Source organism: Pinus tabuliformis, chromosome 8 (genome assembly GCF_031772625.1).
Source record: "Pinus tabuliformis cultivar Carrire ecotype Pingquan chromosome 8, CPIR1, whole genome shotgun sequence".
In the NCBI taxonomy this organism is placed as follows: Eukaryota; Viridiplantae; Streptophyta; class Pinopsida; order Pinales; family Pinaceae; genus Pinus; species Pinus tabuliformis.
Window position 1 is genome coordinate 1,221,746,011 of NC_142294.1, and position 14,719 is coordinate 1,221,760,729.

Here is a 14,719-nt window from a genome sequence, read left to right on the forward strand (position 1 = left end):
CATGCCATTGAGTTTTGTTTCCTACTGAACCATGATACCACTGATGAACCCAATGAGAAACAACACTTGGAAGTACTCTTTTGGTCACTAGTGTTAATTTTTCTTAGGGCTATATTGTTCTTTGCTTTGATAATTGCATTTCTTCATTAACAGATTACATTCACCCCTAACATCATAACATTATTTGGATTTATGTCATTATTCAAAAACATATGCAATTATATAGAAAGAACAATATCATCATCATCAATGTAGCGAAACATAAAGGAACAATAGAAGAAAAACATTCACACATCGAGACACCAGGATTGGTCTGAGACCAGGGCAAAACCCACTATGGAGAAAACCCTTTCAAATTCTTCTTCTTGTTAGTTTGTCATTGAATGCAACAAAAGAGAGTACAATGATCCATATCTTCATTCATACAACTATTCATCAAAACTAATTACAACATCCATAAAATGAACCCAACAATGCTTATACTCAAAATCCCGATTCTGAAGCTTGTAATGAACTGTAATTGTCGGTCGTCAACTGTCGAACACTACGGTCACTGAGCGAAATCTTTAGACAACTGAAATTCCATCATTTAGGTCCTAGTCGCATAGAGGGGGAGTCATGTGTGCGACTGTGAAGCTTCCAGTCGCTCTCTAGAGCCTACAAGTGAGCGATTACAGTATGCAATTGCGATTCTGAAACCCTAGATGCTAGTCGCACAGAGGATGAGCTGTGCATTCCACTGGGATGCTTCAAAACCCGTGAGTGGTTGTAGATGTATATAGTGATGGATTTTGCTTCTTCCACACAATTCTTTACCCACTCCATTTTCCCAATATCTTCAAGCATGCAGTCTAAATAATGAGATGCACATGGAGTTCACCAAATGATGGGGTGTTTTTCCTTCAACATCCTTCTAGTTGCAACATAGTTCAAGGCATTATTAGTGATTAATTGTACAACATTTTGAATCCATACTTTCACGACCATTTCATCACATAGGTGAAATAGTAACTCTACATCCTACTGCGACAAAATCTAGCAGGGCCGTAAGGGGAGAAAACTTGCAAGACAACTACTAGACTAAGTGACAACAATGGGACAATGGCCCATTGTCGCCACCACGAATGTCCCCTGCTCTTTATGAATTTTCATTGATGGGAGGAGTCCCGCTATGATTGTGATCACCTATAATAGATATTCTAGGTTTGAAGGTTCATGGTGGTGGAACTATAGCTCATTTGAAGAGAGGTCCAATAAATGTATGAAGCTTCAAAGAAGCAAAACACTCTCTAAGAAAAACCCTAGAAAAAAGGCACAAGACTTAGGGTTTTGAGGTTTCTCGATGGCAATAGGTATTCACAAGGTGAAGGCCTGAGAGAAGAAAGGGCTTCTTATGATTTATTCCAATGAATCCTAAGCTCATTCAACCCTCAAAGAAGTCCGCAAGGTGAGAGAGAAAGACCTAGGTTTTTCCTCTTAGAGTAGTTCCTAGGGCAAGAGATTTTATGGACGAAACTTAGGTGGATGCCCACCAAAGTTGGAGCATAGATAGCTTAGACCCTGAGCATGATGTTTGGACCCTCGGATTCTTGAAAAATCACCCTAGATTTCCGCCGTACCTTCAGGGATCGAAATTTAGTAGGAGAAAATATGGAGAAAGAGGATTTTGATCACCAAAATGCTTGGAATAGTGCCTAGTCCTTTGGGCTATGGGGTCTTAGATGCGTTAAATTGGCCAAAATTGTCCTCAATGAGGTCATAAGTTCACGCCCTAGCTACCATCCCTCAATAATTACCTAGTATTAGAATATGGAGTTTCATGAAGAAAAATAACATTTCGTCACTGGAAATATTCATTGCATGTTATATCATGAGTAACATTTGCATGAGCCAATCAAATAGATTCTAGAAAAAATTCTTCAACAAAATTCGGGCATAATAACATTTACATTAGTTGCAACAATTACGTACATTAGACATTTTCAAGAGAAATTTCATCAATAAAAGAACTTAAAAGATAATCATGCAATATATCCATCCATATTCGAGAAGTAGCTCCAAGACAAGATAAAAAATCAGCTCCAAATATCATAGTGCATTAAAGATACTCTCGTAGCTTCCAAAGAAAAAGTGCGAGTTCTTTTACAAGAGAAGAATCCAAGTGATGATGAGTTCTCACAAATGAGATCCACTTCTATTTATATGGGTCTCTCTAAATCGAATTAACCTAATGAGCCCCCAAACTATAAAAGAATGTGCTAAAAATAAGTCTTGGTCACAAGTCGATCAAGTAGCTATCATAAGTTATGAACTAGCCACCCATATGCAAGCCGAGTTGATGACATCATGATGATGTAGGGCTGTTGGAGGGCCACGTTGAGTCCTCTAGGTGCCATGATGAGAGAGAAGGCTCCAAATAAAGTTGAATGAAGGGATAATCCCTCGTTTTCCATGCAAGTCATCATGTGGGACCCCAAAGTGGGTTTGGGGCACAACTGTTGGTCTCATGTGTCTGCAAATGAAAGAAAAGACCTATGTTGCACGGGTTCCCACACCTGGGGGTGGGGTTCTCGAACCCGTCCCAGGTTCCCGCATCTAAGTACCGGATTCGGGTACGGGTTCTTCCCAGAAGAACCCAGAAGAACCAGGTTCTTACATGAAGAACCGGGTTCTTCAAAAAAAAAATTCGGGTTCTTTTCCTTTAATGGGTTCTTGGGTTCTTCGGGTTGGGTTCTTTGGGTTCTTCGGGTTCTTAATAAAAAAAACTATTTTTGAAAATACATACTAGGATACGGCATGCATGAATGACATGTTTATGCTACTTATAACTTTATAAGTTATTTCAAAAATTCAGACATAAAATAAGAATTTACATGTAACATTGTAAGATACTAAGATGTCTAATGCCAAAGCAGCGAGTCCAACATTTACTTAAGTAAATGCTAGACTCAGCTATTTTGGTGAAACTTGGGACAGATTTTGTCACACACAGCTGACTGAGATACACTAGCCAAGTTTCCTACAAACTCAGGAGTATGCTCAAAAATCCTATAAAGTATTCTGAGTTCTCAAAGACTCAACATTTTAAACTTTATTTTATTGGGCTGCCTTGTGTGTTAAGGGGAGGGGGCGTAGTAGTGCATTGTGGGCCCAGAGTTCATGTTGACCTAGAGAGGGAAGTTGATGAAATAAGGCTTGTAATGTGCGGAGGGGAGTGAAAAATGTGAAACAAGAAGACGAGATCACACTACCAAAGTTGGGGTTTCCAAAGAAGCACCCTTCCTAAAGTTATAAGCTAATAGGGGAGATCCCACAGGACTAGGATTAAGGATTAACCCCCATTCGAGGGGAGGGAATACAACTATAGTCGAAACACTTCCTTCTTCCAACTCACCCAATAATCGATGCCCAAAGTGCCCAAGGAAAAACAAGCATAAGCACTCAATTGCACAATGAAAAAATACCTGTATAGTTGGATTGCCCACCTTCAAACATACACTCTCAACAAATGGGCGAGGGGACATACGATTGGTTCAGGGAGCGGAGATTAAATGGCACAATACATCGGCTACACTCGTGGCTGTCAAGGGCTGTCAGCTAAAGACAAATCTAGGAGAAAAATTCTCTTATGGGGCCACCCACTTTTGGCGGGTAACATTTGGTTCCAACTAGGACATGAACTCATTGTAGAGTGCATGAACCATATACTCGAATGGGAGGCCTTGAGAACACTAACATTCCTCTACGACCGAGAGCTGTGTTCTACACACCACAAAACAACTATTGGAAGCATGTTCACTAGGCATACTTTATCGCCTATATTTTTCATCAAAATAATAATCCATAGAGAAAAGTAAATCTATACTAAGATGAAAATGTAATCTAAATGTGCTCTAATCTAACATGAGAACATCATATGATGATGGTAGCTATGCAAAATCAATGTACAATGCGTCCTACTCTAGTATGTGCAACATATTATGCAAGTGTTAAGTATAGTCGTATAACCAATTTAAATAGCATATCATTAGATCCATATCATTTCTCTTATCCTTATGATCGACCATGAGATAAATCCAAGAGTAGGTATTGCAATAATCATATGCGGGAAAAGGGTGAGTGGTCGGAAAATAAGAAAGCCATACATCGTGGAAGGGTGTTGTGGATGAAGGGAGTGGATTCAATTTGCACCATTGAATCCTTTTTTGTAAATAGAGGATGGAGGATACAATGATCAAGCTCATGAATTCCGTTTCAAGAGACTCCTTAGTGCTATCATGCCTCATGGTGGGTTTAGGGGCACAAGGGGGAAAATTAGCGAATGGTCAACGTAGAGGATCCCAACAAGTAAGTTGTTCGCTGCAAGGATCACATTCAATAGGAGGTAACAAATTAGGTTTATCATCTTCAGTGATCATGCAATGGGGAATGATAGGAGGATTTAAGGATGACTCAAATACTCCTCCACGATTGTAAGGAAGGCAAGACAAGGTGAAAATCAATAATATTTAAGAGAGAAATACAACAATATAGAAATATGTGTAGAAAGTCCTAGATTTTTTTAATTTCTAGGGAACAAATAACAATTTTTAAGAGAAAAATAGAAGAATTTTAGGTCCCTTAACATACTTGTACAATGCTCCCGAAAGTTGGCAACATTTGCATCTTCAAACAACAACCAAAATAATTTCAAAAAATTGCTAAAAGGCCCTTCAATCACCGTTAAAACTATCTAAATCCTACCCAAATTTTTTGAGAAAAAATCTCTTAAAGTAGCTCCAAATATATCTAACAAACTCGCTCCAGCTTAGCCCTTTAACCAACTCTCCAAATTTGCACAAGAAGCTCTTGAAAATAACCTTGCAAAATTGCAGATCTCTCCAAAACCCACTCAAAAAACTTAATTAAGGAAATATAGTGATCTAGGTGGATGTTGGTGGCCACCCACCTATCCCACTTGGACCCCCACAACTGTCTCTTTCAGTTTTTTAGTTTCCTTAATTGTAGCACAATTTACTATTTTTAGCAATTTTTTGGGTCCTGAACTTCCGGAGCCGTTTTGAGGCCCTAAACAACGTATTTTGGGAAAATTGGGAGCAACATGGGGCCAGGGACCAATTTTGTTTTTCCCAAAGTTGTAGTCCTCTGATAGATCTTTCTAACGAGCGTCAAACGAAGATCGTATGCCAAAGTTATGACCCCGGGAAGTTGATTATGAATTTACCCAAAACGAGGCCCACAGTTTGGTTGTTTCATCTCCTAGGGTTAGGTTTTTGGATGTTTAGGGTTTTCCATTGTTTCTCAACAATAAATAGGCCTTCAAGCCTCACTGTAACGCAATTCAAAGGCATGTAGCTGCCACATCTCTTCTCAGAGATAAGCTACCATCGCCCGAGCTGGTTTATTTCCATTTCTGTTTGTAAGCATATTTCAGTATTTCACATTAATGAAATGAAGCATTATTTATGCTGCATCTTAGTATTTATGGATTTATCTGTAATTTGTTGCGTTCCTGTTTAAATACGGATCAGTGGTATCAGAGCGGTCTGCGATTTCATTGTTTTTCTTTGCATGTCCCCAACGCGGTCGGGATATAAGGAGCTAGGGCTCGATCTAGTTGAACCTTTGCAAGATCAGCCTCGCAAATCTTGACGGCCTCCCATGGCGGATGAAAAGAAAGACGAGGGGGCAGGAGATCCTATCAAAATCTTGCTCGAAGAAGCCCTCAAGCGACAAAGGAACGCGATGATGGAAAAATTTGCCAAGATCCTTTAGCGGCTACCCCGGGGGCGACGCATCTGCTTCAAACAACTACTCTGGAAACGTCACCCCCTTTAAGGTACAAGTTAACTTTGAAATACCCATATTCGAGGGTCCGATAGACGTAGATGCCATAGATAAATGGTTAAATCTGCTAGAAGGGTATTTTTCTGTTCATGATTTTTTCAGTTGGGAAAAGATTATTTTCGCTCTTCTCAAAGTAGCCCCCCATGTCAAAGATTGGTGGGAAACCTATTGCGAGCAGAAGGATGAAAGCACGAACTCACTGTTTTCAGCGGCTCCCACTTGGAATTCATTCCGGGACGCCATCAAGGAGCAGTATTACCATGTCAAAAGCTATGAGGACAAATACATAAAGTGGACCACGCTGCGGCAAGGAAGGGACCAAGATGTGTCGCAGTTCACAAATATTTTTCATACCCTTCACACAAAGTTGAGTATTAAGGATTCTGAGCTGCATTTGGTACTCAAACACTGTGGCTGCCTACACAGGTATGTCCAAGACGAGATGGAGTTCATGAACATCTCCTCGCTCGGCACGGCTTATTGATACGCTGTCAACTAAGTCATCGGATTCGTCCTAAACCCCTTGCGAATCCCGAATCCGGCGAATCCGACACGATTCGGTCCGGGTTCGTGTCCAAATCACAGGACACGTCGTGTCCGAGGGCGTGCCGCGATTTTCAGGGGCGTGTCGTGATTTTAGGACACGTGTCCGGTTTCCAGGACTCGCTAAGCTCAATGCGGGAAAGAAAAGGGCGTGTTTGCTCATTAATATTTTCATTTGGTAAGTGATTTGTGCTGTTGCAGCAAGGAGTAGAGCATTTTGGCAGCTTCATGATCAAGTCTAGGCCCTAGTATTGATATGCTATTCATGGTAATGTTAAATTCTTAAAGTAAAAGTGACATTCTCCTTAATCTTCATTTTAATCCTTTTACTTAAATTTTTAACATTACCATGAAATGACTCAGGATGTTTGAGAGTGGTTCCGGCCTCTTTGGATTTCATATGGAGAAAGTAGAATTTTAGATTTCATTCAAAATCCAGCAGACTTATCAATTTTTCAGGATTTTAGGATTGGGGGATTGCAATGTTTCCATTGAATTTTGTCATGTATTAGGGTATGGAACTCGTATTTAATCAAGAGCACCAAACCAAGAGCTTCTGAATATGTCGCTCCCGCTCTCGTTTTTGCTCCTACTCCCCGCTTTCGCTCCCACTCCCAAGTAACACTGTTCCTAATGATATGGGTCTGGACACCACTGTTGAGTTGGCATTGGCCAACATGGATCTCAATGATCCATTCCTAGAGCCTGTTAGATTTGATGACTTAGAGGGGTCAACCTCCATACCAACAGATGTAGAGGCGACTATGGATACAGGGGAGGAGGAGGATGCAGAGGAGAGCAGTGGGGACCATGATGATGGGGACAGTGATGCTGATTCTGATGCTGATTGATGCCTTGAGGCTTGTATACCTGTAGTTGTTTTATATTTTCTATTTCCATTTGCCAATGGCATTGCACCAACACTACCTATGTAACACATTTTGATTTGATGACTTAATGAGAAAACTACAATTGTCAGTGTGTTTATCATACTATCTTGTAGTTGTAAGTTGTCTTTCAGTTATGAATTATGAATCATGATTTAAATATTTAATAGATTTATCATTTATGTGACCAGTACCACTGACATTTATTTGAATTTTGTATGTACTCTGCATGCTAATAGCTATAGATGAAGATCTATGTTTGAAATCAATAAATTTGTATCATTAAATAAAATTTGTGTAAGAAATATGATAATATCTAATTTTTAATATATATATATATATATATATATATATATATATATATATATATATATATATATATATATTTTTTTTTTTTTTTAATAAAATAATATATAACGTGTCCTAACGTGTCCTGTTCCGGGGGGTCAGCGTGTCCGAATCCGACACCACGAATCTCGAATCCTACGTGTCCCAAATCCCCGTGTCAGGTGACTTAGGCTGTCAAGATGGAGCAAAAGTTTAAACAGAAGAAGCGAGACTTTGGATTTGCGAATTTGAAGCAAGGGAAAGGCTTCCCCAAATCGCAGAACCAAGGACAAAGCCAAGACGGGGTGACCCAAGAAAACTCGTCGAAGCCACAAGAAAAGAACAACACCACGAAGTCGAAGGACACAGGAAAGTGGTGTGAGTTACATAAGAGCCCCACTCACAACACAAGTGAGTGTCTGACCAAGCAGTCGCTGGTGGCCGAGTTGAAGGCTTCCGAATCAGACGCATGTTTCGACCCTGAGTCAGAACCCGACAAGGGGTATGGCAAAGGGAAGCAGATCATTGACGCGGAGCCCAGTGCCATTGTTGCCACCGCCAAGATCCAGAAGAGTGAGCCCGAAGATCTAGAGGAGGGGGAGTGATTTTTCCACTCACAAATGTGGGTGAAGGGTTTGTCGCTGCAATTCATTGTTGATAGTGGGAGCCAAAAGAACCTCATTTTAGCAGAGGTCGTGAAGTGGTTGGGCCTTCCGACTACACCAGACCTGCAACTGTACAGTATCGGGTGGCTTCACCAAGGACGAGATCTTCGAGTCCGCCAGCAGTGCTGTCTTCCCTACAGCATCAAGCCCTTCACAGATGAGGTACTGTGTGATGTTGCACCTCTTGATGTTTGTGATGTACTATTAAGCCAACCATACTTATGAAGGCAACATGCTGTGTATGAGTCAAGGCCTCGCGCTTTTATTATTTCTTTGGGTAATTCATTATACAGGATACCAGAGGTAGCCCCACCTGCCACCACCTCTTTGATCTCTGCTAAGAAATGCAGTAAGATCATCTCACAGACTAGGAAATTTATTTTCTGTCTGGTCCGCTCCCAAAGTAAGGGGAAGATCGTCGCCACATCCATGACCCCCACGAAGGGTTCCTCCATGCAGCAGCAGCAGCAGAGGGATACGGTCATGAAAGAACACAGGAACAAGTTCTCCTCATCGACAGGGGTACCACACAACTTTCAAGTGGGTGACAAAGTCTGGTTGCATCTGCAGAAAGAATGCCTTACAAGAGCCCATCAGAAGCTCAGACCACTCCGACATGGTCCTTACACCATTACCAAGGCTGTGGGAAACAATGCTTTGGAGCACAACATTTCCCCATTCCTTCGCTTGCACCGAGTGTTCAATGTGGACCGCCCTCGACCATGCTTCCCACCATTACTGGACACATTAGAGGTTGCAGAACAGCTCACCAGGGACCCAGCTCAGCAGAAGTTTCCTCATCTCAGGGAGGAACTCAATGCAATGGGGACCATTGCTTCCTAAGGGGGGAGGAATGATCCAGGTGGATGTTGGTGGCCACCCACCTATCCCACTTGGACCCCCACAACTATCTCTTTTAGTTTTTCAGTTTCCTTAATTGTAGCACAATTTACTATTTTTAGCAGTTTTTCGGGTCCTGAACTTCCGGAGTCGTTTTGAGGCTCTAGACGACGTATTTTGGGAAAATTGGGAGCAACATGGGTCCATTGACTGATGTTGCTCTTCCCAAAGTTGTAGTCCTCGGATAAACCTTTCTAACGAGATATTGTGCGCGTCAAACGAAGATCGTATGCCATCGTTACGACCCCGGGAAGTTGATGTACCAATTTACCCAAAACAGGCCCACAATTTGGCGTTTCATCTCCTAGGGTTAGGTTTTTGGATGTTTAGGGTTTTCCATTGTTTCTCAACAATATTTAGGACTTCGAGCCTCATTGTAACACAGTTCAGAGGCATGTAGTCACCACATTTGTCCTCAGAGATAAGCTACCATCGCCTTAGCTGGTTTATTTCCATTTCTGTTTGTAAGCATATTTCAGTATTTCATATTAATGAAATGAGGCATTATTTACGTTGCATCTTTGTATTTATGGATTTATCTATAATTTGTTATGTTCCTGTTTAAATCCGGATCATATAGGAAGCTCACTTGAATAGTGAGTGAAAAGGGGGTGGGAGCATAGTTTTAAAACTCGGACTTGGATTCAAAAGCAGCCAAGGGTCTGTTAGAAAATCAGAAAGACAGAAATATTTTCGTATATAGATAATTACTTGTGATGCTTTTATCTTTATGTTCTTCTTTTATCTTATAGTTCATCAAGGAATTACCAAAACAATAACACAAGGACAACTGATATAGGCAAACAACCAGGGAAAAATCCCTATGTAGGGGAAAACCTAGTCAACAATTCTTCCTTCAATAGTTTCTCGAGGTAATCTAAGACTCTTGACCTAAACAAAGACTTCCTCCACACCAAGTCAGCCCTCAATCCTTCTTGCAAATGATAACCCTTCAAAAGCAACTTCGACTTAGCAACATTAACATATAGTAGCAGCTTTGACCCAGTAGTAGCAATAGCAACAACTTCGACTAGACTAGGAAAACTTCAATCTCCCTTGATACACCTCACAAGTGAGAGAGAGTTGGCCCAAAATTTCGATCTTGGTGTCTTCTATCTTACTCCAAAAATTCGCACTCCATTCCAGCTCTCCTTCCAGCGCTTTTCCAACTTCGCGCTTCCCAACTTCCAGCTTTAGATATCGAACTATGTGTGAGAGAGTTAATTGCTCCAAATGAATTCAAATTGCCTTGTATATATAACCTTCCAGTGCGGTAGAATTGTTGAGAAATCTAGGGCATCATGAATTAGGTAATTTCTCTTAACTAGTAACTGCTTGTGAGTGCCTTTTACTTCATTAGATTAGCATCTTCTTTTTGTTTAAGTTATTAGGTTTCTTCTTCATCAAACAAGTACCAATGCATGAAAATAACTTCATTAGATTAGCATCTTCTTTTTGCTTAAGTTATTAGTGTTCTTCTTCATCAAACAACTACCAATGCATGAATATAAATAGACAAGAGACACATGATGTAGGCTATCTACTAGGGCCAAAACCTCTCACCCTTTGAGAGGAAAACCCACTCAAATTCTTCTTATAGAGATTCCAATTGACGAATACCAAGACCAAGATCCTTGACCTATTTGCCACTCTAAGACCAAGACACAAGTCCTCTTCCACCTTCTCGATTACTATCTCGGTTCCTTCTACTTCAGATTTTGCACCACATGAGATCACTGTGGTCATGTGATGACACCAAATTGAGGTCACTGTAATGATACCGAATTCTGTGGTCACTGAGTTTATCAAGGATACCGAATCTCTCCTTCAATAGTAGCACCAAATCCTGAAGTCACACCATTGAACCATAGCCACTGTTCTTTGAGGTAGCATCGATACCTTCTTCATGTAATAGCACTGAGACCTTCTTCGTGTAATAACACCTTGTCACACACTTGTGACCTTCTTCTTGTGGTGGCACCGAATTCTCTTTCCTGTGAGAGAGATTACACCGAGATCCTTATTGTGATATAGCACCGAGACAGTGAGGGGATGTCACTGTATCACCAAAACGTTTGACTGTGATATAGCACCGGGATTTCACATTTGAGATGGCACTGAACCAGAATTAGATAATACCGAAACTGAGCTTATCTTTGTACCCTTATCTGAGCTCCTTGCCTCAACTGTCAACTAAACTTCTGTCTGTAGTAGATACCCAAATTACAGAGGAGATCCGAATTGCATAACTGTGGAATAGGCCAAGCTGCCTATTTATAGTAGACTGTCCATGTAATTAGCCAGCATGATCATATGAAGAGTTGTGTCTCTAATTTAGGTGAGCCGACATGAATTTTTGCATTTTATCTTAAAGCCGACTTGAAGAGGGATAACTTGTGCTTGTCTTGGAGGGCTACTTTGACAACTCTATTGACTTATATACCTTTGTAACATGCCCAAGAAGGGTCTTTCATATATGACATTGATTCATATTGACTTTATGACCAATCTTAATGACTCACAATGGGAGCCATACGGAAAATAAAATTCCTTGCTCATGAAACCCACGAGACAAGCATTACAATAATAATTTTATTTTTCTTCTTTACATCAATAACATAAATTCATAATTAGACATGTCATTATGAAGACTGAACCTAGTTACATTTTTGAACTCGAATTACCCTTCTTGAGGCAGACTTGGTGTGGAGGAGACTAAATTCATTTTTGACTCAAAAAATAATTCTTTTTACATGATTTGAAAGCCCAAGAAGGGTCTCTTTTAATGTACAATGGTTGTAATGACTCGGAATAAATCCTAGAAGTCGTCAATGGGGACTTTGACCTAAAACATGATGACCCAAGCATGGAACCCATGCTTTAATAAATAATAGTAATAATAATAATATTTTCTTCATTCTTTTGATAAGTACATTTCATTGTGGCTGAAATACATTTATGAAGATTGAACCTAGTTACATATTTAAATAGGGTCGACTCCGACTCCGACTTTGACACAGTATCAACTCGGCCTAGTTGATTTCAATGACTCAGTGGTTGTAAAAAATATATTAAATATATATATATACATTTTTTTTTTTTTTTTTTTTAATGAAAAAACATATTTTTAAAGATTTTCATGTTTCCAATCTCAAAGCATTAGAATATAGAGATAAGACAACATATGATCAAAGTATGCTCACAAATATCTGTATTATATCAAGGTGACACCTACTGCACTGTCCAATACATGTAATATATAGAGATCAGAACAAAAACACGTAACCACGGAGACTCTAAATGGCCTCTACAGCAAAACATCACTAGTCACTGCTACTAAACAAGGCAAGATCATCTGGCTTAGAGTCTGAATCAAAATCAGATAGGGAAACCCATGGCTCCTCCTCACTACTGCTTCAAAAACCAACTTCAACTCTTCACAAACTCCTCACAAATGCTCACACAAATGCAATGAGATAGCTGTGAGTAAATGTGAGTGTGTTGGGTCGCTTTTATTGGGTTGGGTCAGTTTTATAGGCTTGGGAGAGGGGTAGAGGCATTAAGAAAAAAAAAACCAAAAATAAATTTATTTTGAAGTCCGTGTTGCCACATTTTTTCCTCGCGGACTAGCTTGGCCGAACTGGCCGGTCCATTACCAAACAAGTCGAATCAGTGTCCGGCTCGGCCGGTTCGGTAACAGACCGACCGTTCGATTGGTTTTTCTATCTAGCCGATCTTGGCAAGGGTCTCACTCGGTCTAGCAGGCCGAATCCGATTTACACTGACTTAGTTTTAAAACACTGGGTGGGAGGAGCTAGTGTATTTAAATAAATTTGAGAGGGGCCTACGATTTTGTTTTTGGCGGGCCAACTCACAAACTAAAAGGTTTATTTATTTATTTATTTTTTGTTCTTTCTTTAAAGAAGTTGATTTTTGGCCCCAACAGTTGCTTCGTACACAGTTGTACGAAACTGTCCATATGGGTACCAAAATGGCTAATTCTGTACTGGACCAACCGATTTGTTGAAAAGTAATTGCTTTGGCACTGAACCAACAAATTTTGGTCTGGTACGACGGTTCGAAGCAATTTTTGCTTGAACACAATTCAATTGATCGGTTCAAATCACTTTGGTGTAGTCTTGATAACATTGACTTAGAGACGAGTGATTCAGATTCCAGCTCTTGAGGAATTTTTTGGGGCACAAGGTAAGAAATTCCAACAACCATGTATTTCAGAATGCTAATTTTTTTATTTCCATTTTTTGTTGTTCTTGTTTTACTCTCTTGTTTTTGAAGTTTCTTGTTAAAATAACAAGTTAATTTAACTTGGAATGTTTCAAATTGAATAATATTTTAGCAAAAGTTGTGATATATTTAATTTGGAATATTTTGCACATCTTTTACGCTATATCAAGTTAATTTATTACATATCTAAGCAATTAAGTGGTTGTTACAACAAAAATCTAGAAATGTTTAAAGGTTCCTTGCATTTAAGACTGTATTACAAATTTACATTGTTATCAATTTAGATTCCAAAATAAATAATCGTCAGTTGTCTTTGTTGAATATTTATTCTTGGAAATTTTTTGGGCATATTATTTAGTGAGACTTGACCTGAAGAGTGTAAAAGTACAGGTTCTAGATTGCTAGAAATTTTATTTTCTACTGTCCTAGGGTTGGAAGTGGTTTTTTAAGATCCATATTTCACCTTCTAGCCTCCCCACACACACTCCCTACACCTAGATCATTGATATAGGAGTGTGCTTTGGCACTCATTTTGTGGTATGTTTATGTGAAACAAGTTGCCATCTACAGTTTGTATTTATAAGGAAGGAAGCCCATTTGCTTTGTAACTTCACTAGAAAACAAGCCAAACTTGAAAATAACTACATAACTGGTTAAGTCATCCCATAACTGGATCCAATCAAGATGTTGTTGACGAGCAAGAATCCCATCCAGACGAGTGGACCATTGCTTTACACACCCCTTTAGAGCAACTTTGACTATCTCTGAATCATGCACAATTTCGCCAACAACTATGAATTCATCACGGGCTTGCTGTACCCTTGTGAAATAAGATATCATGGTCTCAAATATGTTCATTTTAATAATGTTTAACTTTTCCCTTAGCACGAAGTTTTTGTTCTCATTTGTACTTTGATAAAGTCCGTTTAGAGCTACCCACATCTATCTTCAGGTTTCCTTTCCTAATATGTGAGGAATTATATGATCCCTCACAACATCCGAAATTATGTAGCTTGCTTTCATATCCTTGGTCTTATTCTCTATTGCAAGATTTGGATTTGAAGGATCCTGCACGTCTCTACTCACTAAATCCTAGAGACTTTTCATCTTTAGATTCTAGGTAAGTTGCTCCTTCGAGGGACTCAAATTTGATACCGTGTCCAACTTATATTCATAGCCCAAACTACTCAATGATGCCATCTTCAGAAATCGACCACGATCACAAAACTCAGCTGCAAAATCTTAAGAAATAATTATGTTGCTGCAAAAAGGGAAAGCTTGCTATTGCAAACCCTAGTGATCTTA

The 14,719-nt window shown here is 39.6% G+C and overlaps 1 protein-coding gene across 3 annotated transcripts in view; it reads left to right on the forward strand.

The window, feature by feature from the left end:
* LOC149239795 (uncharacterized) overlaps nucleotides 1-14,719 on the forward strand; it is a 210,514-nt gene that overhangs the window by 157,795 nt on the left and 38,000 nt on the right. The window lies entirely within an intron of this gene.